Source organism: Mobula birostris, chromosome 21, assembly GCF_030028105.1.
Source record: "Mobula birostris isolate sMobBir1 chromosome 21, sMobBir1.hap1, whole genome shotgun sequence".
In the NCBI taxonomy this organism is placed as follows: domain Eukaryota; kingdom Metazoa; phylum Chordata; class Chondrichthyes; order Myliobatiformes; family Myliobatidae; genus Mobula; species Mobula birostris.
The window spans coordinates 53,416,744-53,432,994 of record NC_092390.1 but is presented as its reverse complement, the minus strand read 5'-3'; the positions used below and the strand labels follow the sequence as shown (position 1 = coordinate 53,432,994).

Here is a 16,251-nt window from a genome sequence, read left to right as displayed (position 1 = left end):
AGAGACTGCAAATGCTGGAGTCCACAGAATGTAAAAAAAACTACTGAAGCAACTAAAGCTTTCATTTGGGGAAACAGATGGTCGACACTTATGGCCCCAGAGCCTGTATCAAGACTGACCGGGCAGAGGGAAGAATCTACCTCAATATAGCAACACTTGGCACTACAATGGACTTCTTTTTATTTTGTTCTTAATTGTGTTCTTTCTTATACAAAATCCGTATAATTATAATACGTTTTTCTATGGATGCTGCTGATCTGATACCAGATGCTCGTGATGCTGCTAAAGTAAGTTTTTAATTTGCACCGGTACTTGTACACAAGACAATGAACTCCATTTTGACAGCAGCGCGCAGATAATTTCTGAAACCCTCAGCTCGGTGTGCACTACAATCCCCAGAAAGCTCTACGGGAGCAGATGACGGTATATCCGGTTTGCAAACGACCTCTTGCGAGGATGGGGAGTGGGGGGTTCGTTTGACCCGGAAAAAGAGCGAGAGTTACGAGGTGGTCGCTGGTCGGTCGGATGCTGGTGCGGTGACGGCTGCATCTCCGTGGGAGACTCTCGCCAGACCAGAGCCGGCTGACAATTTTTCGCTGTGGGTGTCGCTCGGGTGAGTGTCACAATAGCCAGGTGTGCGGCGGCGGCTGCCGAACCGCACCGGGGGTGAGAACTGGTGTCTGCCCGCGAAGGTTGCCGATCTGATGTGGGTGCCGCTCGGCTGACTGCAAAGCCGGCCTCGCTCACCCAGCCTGTCGCTGTCTCCACAGCCACGGGATACCTCTCAATATAGGTGTGCGGACTTCGACACTTTCACTTGTAGGATATCTCTATCCTCGGCTATCATAGTTCTTGGAAACTAATATAACTAACCCCGCATTATACGATTGTGGGAACAAGTGGTTTGTCACCGAGGCTTGCTGTTCTATGTCTTTAATCTTGCGCACATTTTGTTTATATCCCCCCCCCCGCAAACACCGTTCCCCCTAGTTATTACTGCATGCACACCACATTCTGGGGATGTTGGTTTATTGCACAGAAAAGAAAACGAAAAGTAACAGCTCTCCGCATCATTCGACATGCTGTTGTTGAATAAATGACGCCCGACCTGTTGCTGCCTCTGACCATTGGTGCACGCTTTTTTTCCGCGGATAGTCTCTTACGTTTTTTTTTGTCGGCTGCTTTGCTCTCTGGCATTGAACATGTCGAATCCAGCTGTGGGGTAACGACTTCATGGCGTTTACTGGCATGTATCGTGGATATTGTGAACCTTTGACTAGTTAGACTTAAAGCTGTAGTTCATTCTGAGGGTAAGATTGACTTTAGATAATTTGAAATTTCTTTTAATTAATTTTAATTATTTTTAGTTCATTTTAAGTGTACTGTTTAAGGGAAAAAAATCAGTAATTTATGTTTTAGCCCTTGTGAACATCAGATGTTTAACAGTTCAAAAGTGATGGTTGTTAAGCCTGGGGGTGTGGTTTGCTTGCTCTCGAAGCATTTGTGGGGTGGGGTGCGGTGGGGAGGAGGAGGACTTGCTATTTTCAGTGGCATTCAAGAACTGGCTACAGAGATCAAGTTGTCGCTGCAAGTGAGAGCAGAATGGTTATTGCATGTAGCCTGTTGCTTATGAGGTGATGTAGACAGAATTTAGTCCAGTTGATAAATGCTGTAGTTTTGAAGCCCTGGGAACATTGTGAAAATGACTTGGTAGTGAAGTATTCCAGGGAATGGGGAAAATTGCAGAAAGGGAATTTCTGAAAAGATTAAGTCATGATGTAAGTTTAATGGTGCAGATTTTGTTTTGTGATGGTTATTTATAGACTTATTAGCAAAGTTAAATAAACACTCGCAAAGTCAATACTGTATAATGTTAATTATTCTGTTGATTAGGAGAAGTAGAACAAATGTACTGAAGGCAATGAGAACTTAGACAAAATTTTTTCCAGAACAGTGTTTTAGACTAATGCCAAAGTGGGTTTTGTGATTAATTGGTAATAGTTTGTCCCTCATTTGATAGTGTGAAACACCTTGAAAATGGTGATGTAAATTTATTTTTTTATTTAAGTTTGGGGAAGATAAGAGGTAATAATAAAGTTTTCATCATTCTATGTAGTAATTTAGGCAGATTTGTTATGGGTAAAAGCCTGTAAATTTTAGCTGGAGAGGCTTAAGTAATACTTCTCAAATTTCATATGCAACATCACAAAAAAATGGAAATTTTGCTGAGTCACAGGTATGAAAGTCATAAAGGGAATGTGATAAAAGTTACGGAGGAAGCAAGTATGTATAACAGAGTAACAAGAATGACTCAGTCATTTAAAGACATTTGCAATTATAAGAGAACATCAGACCTGCTAAATGTTCAGAATCACATTTTTAGAGTAGGAATATGAAGAAAATATGTAAAGGAATGTAAAATTAATAATGGAGTGGGTTCATGTTCAATTTTTTAGAAATAATAAAATGGAGAGAATAATCCTACTCAAGAAGGATCGCTAGGACCTAATGATTTTCATTCTATAATAAAGTAGTTGTAGAATTTGCACAAATATTAGCTATTTTCCGGAACACTTTATGTTCCACAGTTTGATGGCTTGAATGAAAAACTAGAACATTTTTAGTAATGATTGATTTTCATAAGTGAATAGCAATCGTTTCAAGCAGAAAACTCAGATTTAAGGATTGTCAGAAGAATTAGAGATGTTGTGGGTAAATCAATATAGTGCAGCAGGTAGTTGAGATTTGAACCTGAAATGGTGATGCACTCAGGTATGTTGGTGGCCTTCAAGAAGGAATTGACTAACACTTGAAAGAGGGAAAAATTGCAGAGAATTAGTAGGGGAGTAGTAGTTACTGGATTGCTTTTTGAGCAGGTCATTGTGCAGATTAAAATGGTTTTCTGTGTTGATACCATGACATGCATGCTTGCAGATGATACTGTTCATAGAAGTTGGAAGCAGAAGTGGAGTGGGCTGTCTTGACCCCCTAATCCTGTACTGTTAGTCAATGAGATGTCTATTTTGTAACCTAGCTCAACAATAACATTTTCCATTTACACTGCATTTTAATACATCAAATCATCTCTGTAGATCAAATAAAAATTACTGTAGAACCATAGGGTATTACTCAAGCTGAGGAAAGGAGTGCTTTTGGCATAAACTCATTTTATATTATTGATGTGATTTATTCAGAGCTCTGAACAAATCTCGATGATGATAGATGGGTTTAGTATTTTGTTTGGGGAGGCGGGAGTGAGGAAGGATGCCTGATTTGCAAGACATCAACTTCTGCCTCCGTTTGTATATAAAATTTACTAATCACAGATTTGAAGTTGCCCAGTGTCAATTACCATTTCCTAACTTCTGGCATAATTTGCATGTATAAGTGCATCCTAAATTCATTTCTGAAAAGCATGGTTCAGATTCTTGTATTATGGCCACAAACAGCAAAGTTGTTTTCTCCTGCTGGGTTTTAACCCAAAATGTTGGTAGATGTCCTCATTGGTAGACAGAACAGCACCCATGATGGAGTTGGCTGAATCTATGACCTCTTGAGTTCCTGTCCATTGGAGGCTGTGCTGCAACCAGTCAGAATCTTTTCACTGTACATCTGTAAGTTTTTCGAGAATCTTTTACATGTTGAATCACCAACAGATTTTTTTAGTTTCCCCTCTCTCTCCCCTCTTCTATTCCCCACTCTGGCCTCCTACCACTTCTCACCTGCCTATCACCTCCCCCTGGGTCCCCATCCTTCCCTTTCTCCTATGGTCCACTCTCCTCTCCTATGAAACTTCTTTTTTTCCAGCCCTTTACCTTCCCTACCCACTTGGTTTCACCTGTCACCTTCCAGCTAGTCCTACTTGCCCCCACCTTTTTGTTCTGATATCTAACCCTTTTTCTTTCCAGTCTTGAACAAGGCTCTTGGCCCAAAACATCGACTGTCTATTCTTTTCCATAGATGCTGCCTGGCCTGCTGAGTTCCTCCAGCATTTTGTGTGTGTTATTTTGGATTTCCAGCATCTGCAGATTTCCTCATGTTTAGATTTTTTAATCTGATCTCTGTCAGTTTCCCCTCAATATCAGATGTATTCCCTGTGATTTATAATCACCTCAGGGAATACCTTTCTACCTTGACTAATCACTCTTAATTCTTGGAATCCAGGTATCGTTTATGCTGCACTTCCCCCAGGTCCAAATAATTTGTCTTAAGGTGTGGTGCTTGGATCTTAAAGTATTGCTTTTGGTGTACAGAGTAAGGTTTTAATATAGATGTAAGAAACTTCTCTCCTCGAACAATTTTAAGTATGACATCTCTCAAGTCTTACTGAATTCTCATCTAAGTTATTTCAATTATATGCCTGAACATTCCTGTCCCTGCCTCCCACTGTCATTTTGAATTTGCTTTTCATTGTTTGAATAGCCTTATCTTGTTGTTTTGGGTCCCAGATCAAAGACCCTTCCCTTTATTGATATCTGTCACATTTTTTTCTTTGTTTGGTCCATTAATATATCTTCATAATTTTCTTTCAATTTGCAGTGCATGCCTTCTGTTTTTGATATTCCTGAGTATGTTTCCATCTCTCATGTTATTAATAAATATAATGAATAGTTTTGACCCTGACACATCCATGTCAGATACTGTGAGTCACTTCATACCAACTGGTGTACCTGCTCATTAGCACTTCACTCGATTGAGGCAGATTGAATATGTGGGAAAATTAATGACTGATGAAATTTGTAATGAAGAATGTGCATTATGAAAAAATATTGCAGTTGTGTGTAAACTGTATTGGTCTCTACCGTTCGTTTGGATTCATCAGTTGAGTGGAGAGAGGGAGTCTGTTGCAGGGAAAGCAGCTTCTCTTCATATTGTCTTGCCCTGGCTTGTGTATGACTGCTAGGATGCAAGATCCGTGGTTGACCCTGATCAAAAGAGGACCTCTCCTATAATTCAATAGAATTCCATTAACTTCTTGGATATTTAAGTAGAGTCCTGGTCCAGAGCTTACCTTGCAACTTTTTGGGAGTATTAGGAAAGATGTATTAATCTTCAGAGGGTATTGTTTAGATTCACTACATTCTATTTCATTTTCTTTAAAATGACTGTGATCTACTGCCATGATGTGATCGAAATAAAAGATTTAAAACCATAGAGGGTGCATGGCAGTTACAAGTAAACTGTTTCTGTCAAATGGAAATCAGCAAGTGGTGTAGTTGGAGATTTAGCGAACTAAGCACATTAGTTTTCATAAAAGTGGCGGGGAAAAGCTGAGGCAATTGAAACTTCCTGTATTGAATGTAATGTTGTTTTATAGGGGGAATCGAGGAAGCAATTTCAGTTTAGTTTCATTGTGTTCATTTCTAATTGTGCCATAAGCTGAGCAGTGGAGCACAGAAACAGGCCCTTTGGCCCAACCTGTCCTTGCTGACCTATCTCTCTCAACCCCTTCTAGTCATGCATTTATCCAAATGTTTTTGTTTTACCTGGCTCAACCACTTTCTCTGGCAGCTCATACTATGCATGCACCACCTGCTAAATGAAGAGTTTGTCCTCAGATCCATTTTACATTTCACCTTAAACGCATGCCCTCCAGTCTTTAGTTCCTCTTCCCTGGTGGGAGGGAAGAAACTGTACATTCACTTTATCTGTACAGCTCCAAAGCTGCCCCTCAGTCTCCTGCGTTCCAGGTAATAAGGACCTAGCTTGCCCAGTCACTCCCTGCAACTCAGTTCCTCAGGTCCTGACAGCATCCTCTTAATCCAGGACACTTCAATGTTAACCACTTTGGTAACATGAAGGCAGATTTTCTTTTCTGAAGGATGTTAAAGAACCAAGTGGTTCTTTTAGCCAGTAATCTGATTGGTCCATGGTTATCCTTATTGATGCTTTTTATCATGCCAGGTTTGCTTGGTCATTAAAATTTATATTACCCAGCCTCTGTGGTTGGATACAAACCCATGTCTCTGCACCTTTAATCCAATAAATACTCATTTGGTGCCACCAAAAGGTTTGAATAAAGGGAGCTGATGTGAAAATTAATTTGTGATTGTAAATCTTAGTCCCAGTATTTGTTTTCATTATGCTTTTTAATACTTTGAGTTACAGTGTACAAAATATTCACTTGAGGTTGGAAAATGCACTGAGCTGATGTCTTTGTTGCCTCTTTTAAACTTGTAGTCACCAAAGTTAGTTCAAAGTAAATTTATTATCAAAGTACATATGTCATCACATACAACCTTGAGAATTATTTTCTTGTGGACATACTCAACAAATTTATAATAGAATCAATGAAAGAATGCTCCAACTTGGGCATTCAACCAGTGTGCAAAAGACAACAATGCAAGTACGAAAGAAAGAAATAATAAATAAGCAATAAATATGGAGATCATGAGATGAAGAGTCCTTGAAAGTGAGTCCTAAGGTTGTGGGAACATTGCAATAATGGGGCAAGTGAAGTTGAGTGAAGTTATCCTTTTTGGTTCAAGGGCCTGATAATTGAGGGGTAAAAACTTTTCCTGAACCTGGTGGTGTGAGTCCTGAAGCTCCAGTATCACCTTCCTGATGCAATTGTAAGATACAGATCCATTTGGGAATTGTTGTGACAAGTTTCATATTGCCTTTTAGGCTACTGGTAAAAGAGTGAGGGAGAATTGACTTGAATAGTTCCATTTTATATGGGCTATCGTGCTTGAAATATGTGGCTTGACTGTCGATATGGCAATGGTTGTTACAATTACTTGATATGTTAATACCCAATAAATTCTAGCTCATTTACTGAGATGTTGCCATTTAAAAAAAATGCCTGAATTCTACGTTTCCTTTTAAAAACAGTCTTATAATTAATGCTTCTAAACTATCTATTTTGTTTTCATGGAAAGAGAGTATTTTAAAATCAGTTTTAGATGAAGTATTTGAAATGAAGACAGGAAACTTGAAAATGATCCTTGTGCATATTGAATCTTGCTATCGTGTGTTTCAGAAATTGTGAAGTATTTGATGGCTTTTGAAAATGTTTATTTTGTGAACAGATTTCAGATTTTGCCAAGGCATGCTACTTGGAAATTAAATCGATAAGATGGTTTTTACATTGTAGAGTGAGGAAGGGATGGTGAAAAAACATTGCTTGCTGAGTCATATACAGAGCCATTGGGATCTCTGAATCGTCAAATAGTGAATTATCAGGGTTGTATTGTATATAAATATGACCCTAAAGGCCATAACTGACTAAATATTTAAATTACAAAAATGCTTGGTATTTTGGTACCAAAATTATGAAAATAACATTTATGAACTTGAATGGCTAGGCTTTTTCTGGATATGCATACTGGCAGCTGTCAGGACCAAAACCTCCTTTTTAAAAATTTCTTTTGTTTTTTTTCCCTCCAGATCTTGTTTTGCTGTGTTTCTCTGTCAATCTCTGCCTGCTTTTCGCTACCTTTACTGGAGCAAGTCAGTTGCTTTGGTTTCTTTTTATCTTGGAATTTATTAAATGATTTCTCCATCTCCCGTGATCCCCTCACTACTTTGTTGCCTCCTTCAGAACACTAAATCATGATTTCGTCATTTGAATTTGTTAATCACCAGTCCTCGTAGAGGGATCAGAAGTGGAAAGTGTAAGCAATTTCAAGTTCCTGGGTGTCAACACTTCTAAATCTATCCTGAGCCCAACATATCAATGCAGTTACAAAGAAGGCTCAGCAGCGGCTATGTTTTATTAGGGGTTTGATGAGATTTGGTGTGTCCCCAAAGACACTCGTAAATTTCTGCAGATGTAGCATTCTAACTGGCTGCATTACCGTCTAGCTTGGAGGATCCACTGCACAGGATTGGAAAAAGCTGCAGAAATTTATAAACTCATCCAGCTCGATCATAGGCACTGGCCTCTCCAGCATTGAGGACATCTTCAAAAAGGTGATTCCTCAAAAAAGGCAGCATCCATCATTAAGGACATCCATCACCCAGGACATGCCTTTTTCTCAGTGCTACTATCAGGAAGGTGGTACAGGAGCCTGAAGGTGCACACTCACAAACCAAATAGCTTCTTTCTCTCCCACCCAATTTCTGAATGCGCATTGAACCGATGAACAATACCTCAGTACTTTTTTTTCCTCTTTTTGCACTTATTTAACTTTTTTTAATATATATGTACTTACTATAATTTACAGTTTTTACTATGTCTTGCAATGTACCGCCGCATAACAAATTTCATGTCATATGTTGGTGATCTTAAACCTGATTCTGATTCCTGAATTAATTAGCTGAGTTGAATTCTCTAACCTTTCTTTTTGTGCTCACTACAGTACCACTCCTTCCTTGCCAGTGGCAGAACAATCGGTCTCTTTTCATTTTGTGCCTTGAATATTTGTTTTGTGGTAGTCCCTTGCCATCCATGACCTCGTGTGGATGAAAATTATTGCCACTCTGACATGTTTGTGTGGTAATACTATCCTTACTGCCGGTGTATTCCAGTGCTTGCTTTGTGTATTTCTGCAACAAAGTTTTTACTGCTAAGTCACATTTCTCTTTTAGGGCAATTTCCCTTTGTTCCTCTATCATTGGAATCTACCCCCAGTGTACTTCAATTTTGATTTCCAAAGCAAATATCAGAGTCTTCGATCTCAACCATTATCTGCAAAATTTTCTACTTGCACTATTCTGTTGATTCGTGATTACTGCAGATCTTTTAGAAGTCCTGTCAGAGACCGAACTTTGATTTTAAAAAGTAGATAAATAAGTAAATAATTCCATGGCGTTTACGTGCTAGTGAGGCCAGAACTAGGAAGATTATAGAGTTTAATACTTGGCTAAGGAGTTGGTCTAGGCGGGAGGGCGTAATATTTTTGGATCATCGGACTCTCTTCGTGACCTGTACAAATGGAATGGTTTGCACTTGATATTCAAGCAGGAAGGTTTGTTAATGCTGCACGGTGGGGTTTAAACTAGAGTCGCAGGGGTTGTGAACCACAGTGCTGGAACAGATAGTGGAGAGGTTGTAGAGGCAGATGTTGGTAAGACCTCAGACAAAGTTAGGAATCAAAAGGTTAAGCATAGTGCGACTAGTGACTTGAGCTGCATGTATTTCAGTTTAAGAAGTAATGTAGGAAAGGTGGGTAGTAGTGCTGAAGATGAGTTAGCTAGTTTGCAAATAGAGGCAATATGTAGTGAGGAGAGGCTGTTGATGGGACAAAATTGCAGTCAGTAGGATGAGTTGCAACGTAAGAGGCGGACGAAATCAAGAAGGATGAATACAGGACTAAAGGTGTTATATTTGACTGCACGCAGTATAGGGAATAAGGTAGATGAACTTGTATCACAGTTGTATCCCAGGGTTTGGAAAGAGGTGGCTGAAAAGATTGTGGGGGCATTAATAATCTTTCAAGAATCACTAGATTCTGGAATGGTTCTGGAAGATTGGAAAATTGCAAATGTCACTCCACTCTTCAAGAAGGGAGAGAGGCAGAAGAAAGGAAACTATGGGCCAGTTAGTCTGACCTCAGTGGTTGGTAAGATGTTGGAGTTGATTTTAAGAATGAGGTTTCAAGATACTTGGAGGCACATGGTAAAATGGTCACCTTGGTTTCCTCAGGGGAAAATCTTGCCTGACAGATCTATTGGAATTCTTTGAAGAAATAGTAAGCAGGATAGACAAAGGAGAATGGGTTGATGTTGTGTACTTGGATTTTCAGAAGGCCTTTGACAAGGTATCACACACCAGGCTGCTTAACAAGCTATGAGCCCATAGATAAAGCAGTGGCTGATTGGCAGGAGTCAAAGAGTGGGAATTCAAGGGAGCCTTTTCTGGTTGGCGGCCAGTGACTAGTGGTGTTCCACAGGGGCCTGTCTTGGGACCGATTCTTTTTATGTTAGATGTCACTGATTTGGACGATGGAATTGATGGCTTTGTTGCAGAGTTTGCAGATGATATGAGGAGGGGCAGATAGTTTGGAGGAAGTAGAGAGGTTACTGAAGGACTTAGATTAGGAGAATGGGCAAAGAAATGGCAGATAGAATACAGTGTCAGGAAGTGTATGTCATGCACTTTGCTAGAAGAAAAGAAAGGGTTGGTTGTTTTCTAAATGAAGAAAAAATACAATAAAATGAGACAAAAAGAGACTTGGGAGTCCTTGTTCAGGATTCCCTGTAGGTTAATTTGCAGGTTGAGTCTGTGATGAGGAAGGCAAATGCAATGTTAGCATTCATTTCAGAGAACTAAAATATAAAAGCAAGGATATAATGTTGAGACTTTATAAAACATGTGAGGACTCATTTGGAGTATTTTGAGCAGTCTTGGGCCCCATTATCTTGGAAAGGATGTGTGAAACTGGAGAAGGTTCAGTAAGATGATTCCAGGATTGAATTGCTTGTCATATGAAGCGTTAGATGACTCTGGGCCTGTATTCACTAGAATTCAGAAAAATGAAGTGTGACCTGATTGAAACCTCTCGATTGTTGAAAGGCCTTGATAGGGTGGATGTGCAGTGGATATTTCCTATGATTGGAGAGTCTAAGACCAGAGGGGACAGCCTCAGAATAGAGGTGCATCCTTTTAGAATAGAGATGGTGAATTTCTTTAGCTAGAGAGTGGTGAATCTGTGTAGTTCTTTACCATAGGCAGCTATAGAGGCAAGTCTTTATGTATATTTAAGGCAGAGGTTGATAGATTCTTGATTGGCCAGATCATGAAGGGATATGGGGAGAAGGCAGAAGATTGGGGCTGAGAGGAAATTTGGATCAGCCATGATGAAATGGCAGAGCAGACTTGATGGGCCAAATGGCCAGATTCTGCTCCTATATCTTGTGGTCTTAATCTTTCCTTTCAGTATGTGTTTTATCTGCTGCCTTTGTCTTTGAATTTTTTTTTTCACTAAAAATATAAATTGACTTTGCCAGTTGATGTTTCATTACCTTAAAACTGAAACCCATTATATAAAATTTTTGTGTCACTGGAAGGTTAATTATAATGTGGTAATGAGTAAGAAATTTAATTATAGTATAGCAAGTTGTGCTGCTTTATTCGTGGAGCCAACTGAGTGTAATTAGGTTTCAAATGCTGGGCATGTGAAGTTTGCTTATTCTTCCCAATGGATTTTGGCCATAGTATTGGTGTTATGTCTCAAGTGTCTTAAGATGTTGGCTGTTTGTAGCCCAGTTCTCAGTGCAAGAGTAAGAAAAATTCCAGCAGGATATTTTTATGGTGTTGGCCTTTCATTAGAAATAAAGAATTACTGTTCTAATTGTACAAGGTATTCGTAAGCTTGCCCCTGGAGAATCTTGCAGAGTTTTGTTCCTCTATTTAAGAAATGATTTTCTGGCATTAGAGGCAGTTTAGAAGAAGATCACTTGAGTTAATTATTAGTTTAAAAAGGTTGTTCTGTCAAGAGCAGCTAAAGTAAAATGTATATTCGAAGTTTAAAAAATGTGGGTGATCTTATCGATGTATATAACATCTTTAGAGGGCAATACAAGTAGATGTCAGCATTACTATTTGTGGAAGATTTTTGAATCAGTAACTTGGTGGTCTGTTATCATCATGATTGCCAAGGTACAGTGGAAAAACTTGTGTTGCAGACTTCATTCAGATCAACTAATTACAACAATACAGTGAGGTAGTACATGGTAAATGGTAAAGCAAGAACATAGTGTAGAATAATGTTACGGTTTTAGAGAAAATGCAGCTCAGGTAGGCATTAAGACGCAAGGTCCTAACGAGACAGTTTGAGGTCAAGATTCCATCTTGGGTGGTAACATGGTTTCAAGCTTTTGTATCTTCTGCCTGATGTGACGGGAGAAGAGAGAACATCTCGGGGTGGGTAAACACTGTGATTTTGCTGGATGCATTACTGAAAAAGTGAGTAGTGTAGAAAGAGTTCATGGAGGGGAGGATGGTTTCCGTGCTGAGTTGTATCCATAATGCTGCGGTTTCTTGGCGTCATTGGCAGAGCAGTTGTCATTGAAGTTGGGGAAGGCAGTCATTTAAAACTGAGCTGCACTGCATATTCTGGCATGCAGTGATGAATTATTGAATTCTCTACTGCAGAGTATCATTTGAGGTGTTTAAAGAATTGGTTAACTTTTTTTGAATGGGGAATTGAGGTCTGTGTGGAACTGGCATAGAAGAGGAAATGATGCTTGAGGCTCATCAACCATGATCACACTGAAAATGGAGAGACTTGAGAAGCTGAGTGGCCTGTTATTTTCTTTTGTGGCCAGAAGATCCTCTTAAGGTGATAAATACTAAATGTAGCATATTGTACACTGATACTGTGAAGTTAATGTGTTCATTTTTGAATGTCATAAGTTCAGAAATACAAAACAAATTACTTTTGAATTATTAAATTTTTGAATTCCTGATTAACAGTGGTATAATCTGGCATCTGAAAGCTTTTTTTTAAAACAGTAGCTGAAGGTGTTAAACCACCTCATTCCCAGCAATTCATTTCATCATCTAATTTAAGTCTAAAGTATTCTTTAACTTCAGAGATGTTTTAATATGAATGACCAAGAAAACTACAAAAGTGGGAATTTTTTTTTTGCAATACTAGTCAGCTCAAGCAACATTTGTGATATCTCTTTTCACAGATGCTACCTGATCTGCAGGGTTTTTCCAGTATTTTCTGTTTTATTTCAGATTTCAAGTATCTGAAGTTTTCTAATCAACGTTCTTTTCCACTTTCATCTCGGCTGAATTTGTATTTTTCTAGTCCATGGAAATGTATTTAAAAATACTGTGTGCCTGCGTGTGCGTGCATGTGCGTGTGTGTGTGTTTATGAATTCTTTTTGAAAGCTTGTAAGGTAGTAGATATAAACAGTAGTTGGCATAAGGAAAACAAGTGGCTCATGAATCCTTAACTTGTAATAATATAAATAGACTTTAAGGGCATGATACTTAAAAATAACTTTTGAAAGAAGTTTTTTGTTTTCCTCCAAGATGCCTGCCTTGTGTGGTCTTTTTATTTCCACTTGTAAAAGTTATTTAATGTTAAAAAGATGACCAAGATGTAAAGTTAAATTTATGCAGATTTATTGTAAGTTCTAGTCTCAGTTGTATATAATTATCTGTCTAGTTGTAGATTCTGTTGATAGCTGCTCAGCAACAAACAAAAATAGCTTGAACACCATTGCCTCTATACGCAAGTTATTGTGTGTAACTTGTGCATTTTTGTTCTGTAACACATGTGCCTACCACCATTGTGATTATATAGTAACTGTATATACTATAACTCCTTAAGGCAAATAAGGAAAATACCTTCATTTAAATATTTTAAGAGTAAATCAACTGAACTCAAAATAGAGCAGTTATTTTGGGAAGGAGGAAAAAGTTCTTCCTCAAGTTATTGGTTTTATTCCAAATCAGCAATTCCCAATAGAGATTGTTTGTGCACCTTGTGATTTAATTGCACACAATGTATTGTTTTTCCTGGCTCCCTTAATTCCTGACTTCCCCATCCAATGCTATATATAGTCCTGCCATATTATTATTTTAATGAAGTAAAGATTTCCTACTAAAAAGATGAATCTTCAGTGTACTTGAGTCAAATGAACATTATCTGGTCATTTGCCCCCATTATTAGCTCTGTTAATTTGATTTGTTCCATTGGCTTCATTGTGAAGGAAGATTTGATGCACTATATTGGGAAGCTGCATTTTTATGCTGTCGCTAAAAATGGCCCAGACTCTCTGCATGGGCTAAAGTGTTATTCAAAATAATTATAGTAATAAGCTGTAAATTAAGATCGTTAAAGATCACTGAGATTAAGCGATAGCAGTAAGCATAAAACCTTTTTGGTTTCACTGTAGAGTGAGGAGGATCATTTGCAATTGCTTTTTGTCGTATTTCCCATATTCTCTGTGTGTATCTATTCATTCATTGTTCTGTTTCCTTTAGTCAGTTGAAAAAAACATTTTGCTCTTTGGGTAGTCAGAACTGCCCAGCGCATCACTGGCATCAGCCTATCCGCCATCAAGGACACGTAGAAAGGAGACACTAAAATCATGAAGGATCCCACCTTTGTTGACTGCTCATGGACTGTTTTTCCCACTCCCATCATGGAAGAGGCTACGCAGCATGCACACCAAGGCCACTAGACTCAAAAACACAGTTACTTTTTCCAAGCAGTCAAACACTTCTAACGACTGACCCACCACTACTTTATTATTTCCTGTCAATTGCCTTGTGTACAGTCTAGTGACATACAGTCAATGTATATAAGCTATCTTATGTTTTTACTGTTTTATTATTGTGTTCTTTACCTTTTGTGAGGATTTTTGTGCTGCATCAGATTTTTGTAACAATTATTTTGTTCTTTACACTTGTGTACAGGGAATAACATTAAACAATCTTGAATGTTAGAGCAATATTTTCAGTTCTGTAACAAATAGTGCTTTTAATATAAAAATGAAAGAAACCAAGGGAGGTGGTACTTTGGGTAATTGGGGGTAGAGATTTTATTTGAAAGGATGAGTTGAAGATGGATCTAAAAGGCGAATGAATTCTTCTTCATTGGAGCTTGAGTCTTGAAGGTGCAGATGCCCAAAGTACTGCCAGTGGAAGGGAGACAATTCAGGTGTGGCAAGATGGATTTAAATGAGACAATGCAGGTGGCTTGTTTCCATTGCCAAGAAATATTTCTTAAATTCCATTTGAAGTGATTGTTACACATTTCCTTAGATTTATGATTGTGACTGCACTTTATTTTTCTAAATTTGTGAAAGAAGTTTAAGTGTAATCAGCATCGAAGGAGGGCATTTGGCCCATTGTGTGGTGGCAAAAACCTAGATTTCCAACTGTTGCCATCTGCAGCTTTTTGAAAGGCCTAGTTGGTACCTATTTAAATAGGGTTAGAGTTTCTCTCTTTGTTATTCCTTTTGGCAGTAGGCCACTCTGTTCTTCCCACAAACCATAGAAAAACCATAGAAACTACAGCACAGAAACAGGCCTTTTGGCCCTTCTTGGCTGTGCTGAACCATTTTCTGCCTAGTCCCACTGACCTGCACATGGACCATATCCCTCCATACACCTCCCATCCATGTATCTGTCCAATTTATTCTTAAATGTTAAAAAAGAACCCGCATTTACCACCTCGTCTGGCAGCCCATTCCATACTCCCACCACTCTCTGTGTGAAGAAGCCCCCCCTAATATTCCCTTTAAACTGTTCCCCCCTCACCCTAAACCCATGTCCTCTGGTTTTTTTCTCCCCTTCCCTCAGTGGAAAAAGCCTGCTTGCATTCACTCTATCTATACCCATCATAATTTTATATACCTCTTTCAAATCTCCCCTCATTCTTCTACGCTCCAGGGAATAAAGTCCCAACCTATTCAACCTTTCTCTGTAACTGAGTTTCTCAAGTCCCGGCAACATCCTTGTAAACCTTCTCTGCACTCTTTCAACCTTATTTATATCCTTCCTGTAATTTGGTGACCAAAACTGAACACAATACTCCAGATTCGGCCTCACCAATGCCTTATACAACCTCATCATAACATTCCAGCTCTTATACTCAATACTTTGATTAATAAAGGCCAATGTACCAAAAGCTCTCTTTACGACCCTATCTACCTGTGACGCCACTTTTAGGGAATTTTGTATCTGTATTCCCAGATTCCTCTGTTCCACTGCACTCCTCAGTGCCTTACCACTAACCCTGTATGTTCTACGTTGGTTTGTCCTTCCAATGTGCAATTCCTCACACTTGTCAGTATTAAACTCCATCTGCCATTTTTTAGCCCATTTTTCTAGCTGGTCCAAGTCCCCTCTGCAGGCTCTGAAAACCTTCCTCACTGTCTACTACACCTCCAGTCTTTGTGTCATCAGCAAACTTGCTGATCCAATTTACCGCATTATCATCCAGATCATTGATATAGATGACAAATAACAATGGACCCAGCACTGATCCCTGTGTTGCACACCACTAGTCACAGACCTCCACTCAGAGAAGCAATTCTCTACCACCACTCTTTGGCTTCTTCCATCGAGCCAATGTCTAATCCAATTTACCACCTCTCCATGTATACCTAGCGACTGAATTTTCCTAACTAACCTCCCATGCGGGACCTTGTCAGAGGCCTTACTGAAGTCCATGTAGACAATATCCACTGCCTTCCCTTCATCCACTTTCCTGGTAACCTCCTCGAAAAACTCCAATAGATTGGTCAAACATGACCTACCACGCACAAAGCCATGTTGACTCTCCCTAATAAGTCCCAGTCTATCCAAATGCTTGTAGATTCTGTCTCTTAGTACTCCC

At 39.0% G+C, this 16,251-nt stretch overlaps 1 protein-coding gene across 7 annotated transcripts in view; it reads left to right on the top strand.

The window, feature by feature from the left end:
• The first annotated feature begins 443 nt into the window (after positions 1-443).
• The window catches only part of plekha1b (pleckstrin homology domain containing, family A (phosphoinositide binding specific) member 1b), an 86,499-nt gene continuing 70,691 nt past the window's right edge, over positions 444-16,251 (top strand). For 3 of the 7 annotated variants that reach the window (XM_072239489.1, XM_072239488.1, XM_072239490.1), the window contains exon 1: positions 445-613. The gene's annotated coding sequence lies outside the window, so the exon portion shown is untranslated. Of the gene's footprint in view, positions 614-1,211; positions 1,311-16,251 lie in introns of those variants that run through there. The other 4 variants (XR_011882729.1, XM_072239491.1, XM_072239486.1 and 1 more) reach the window with 3 other exon arrangements.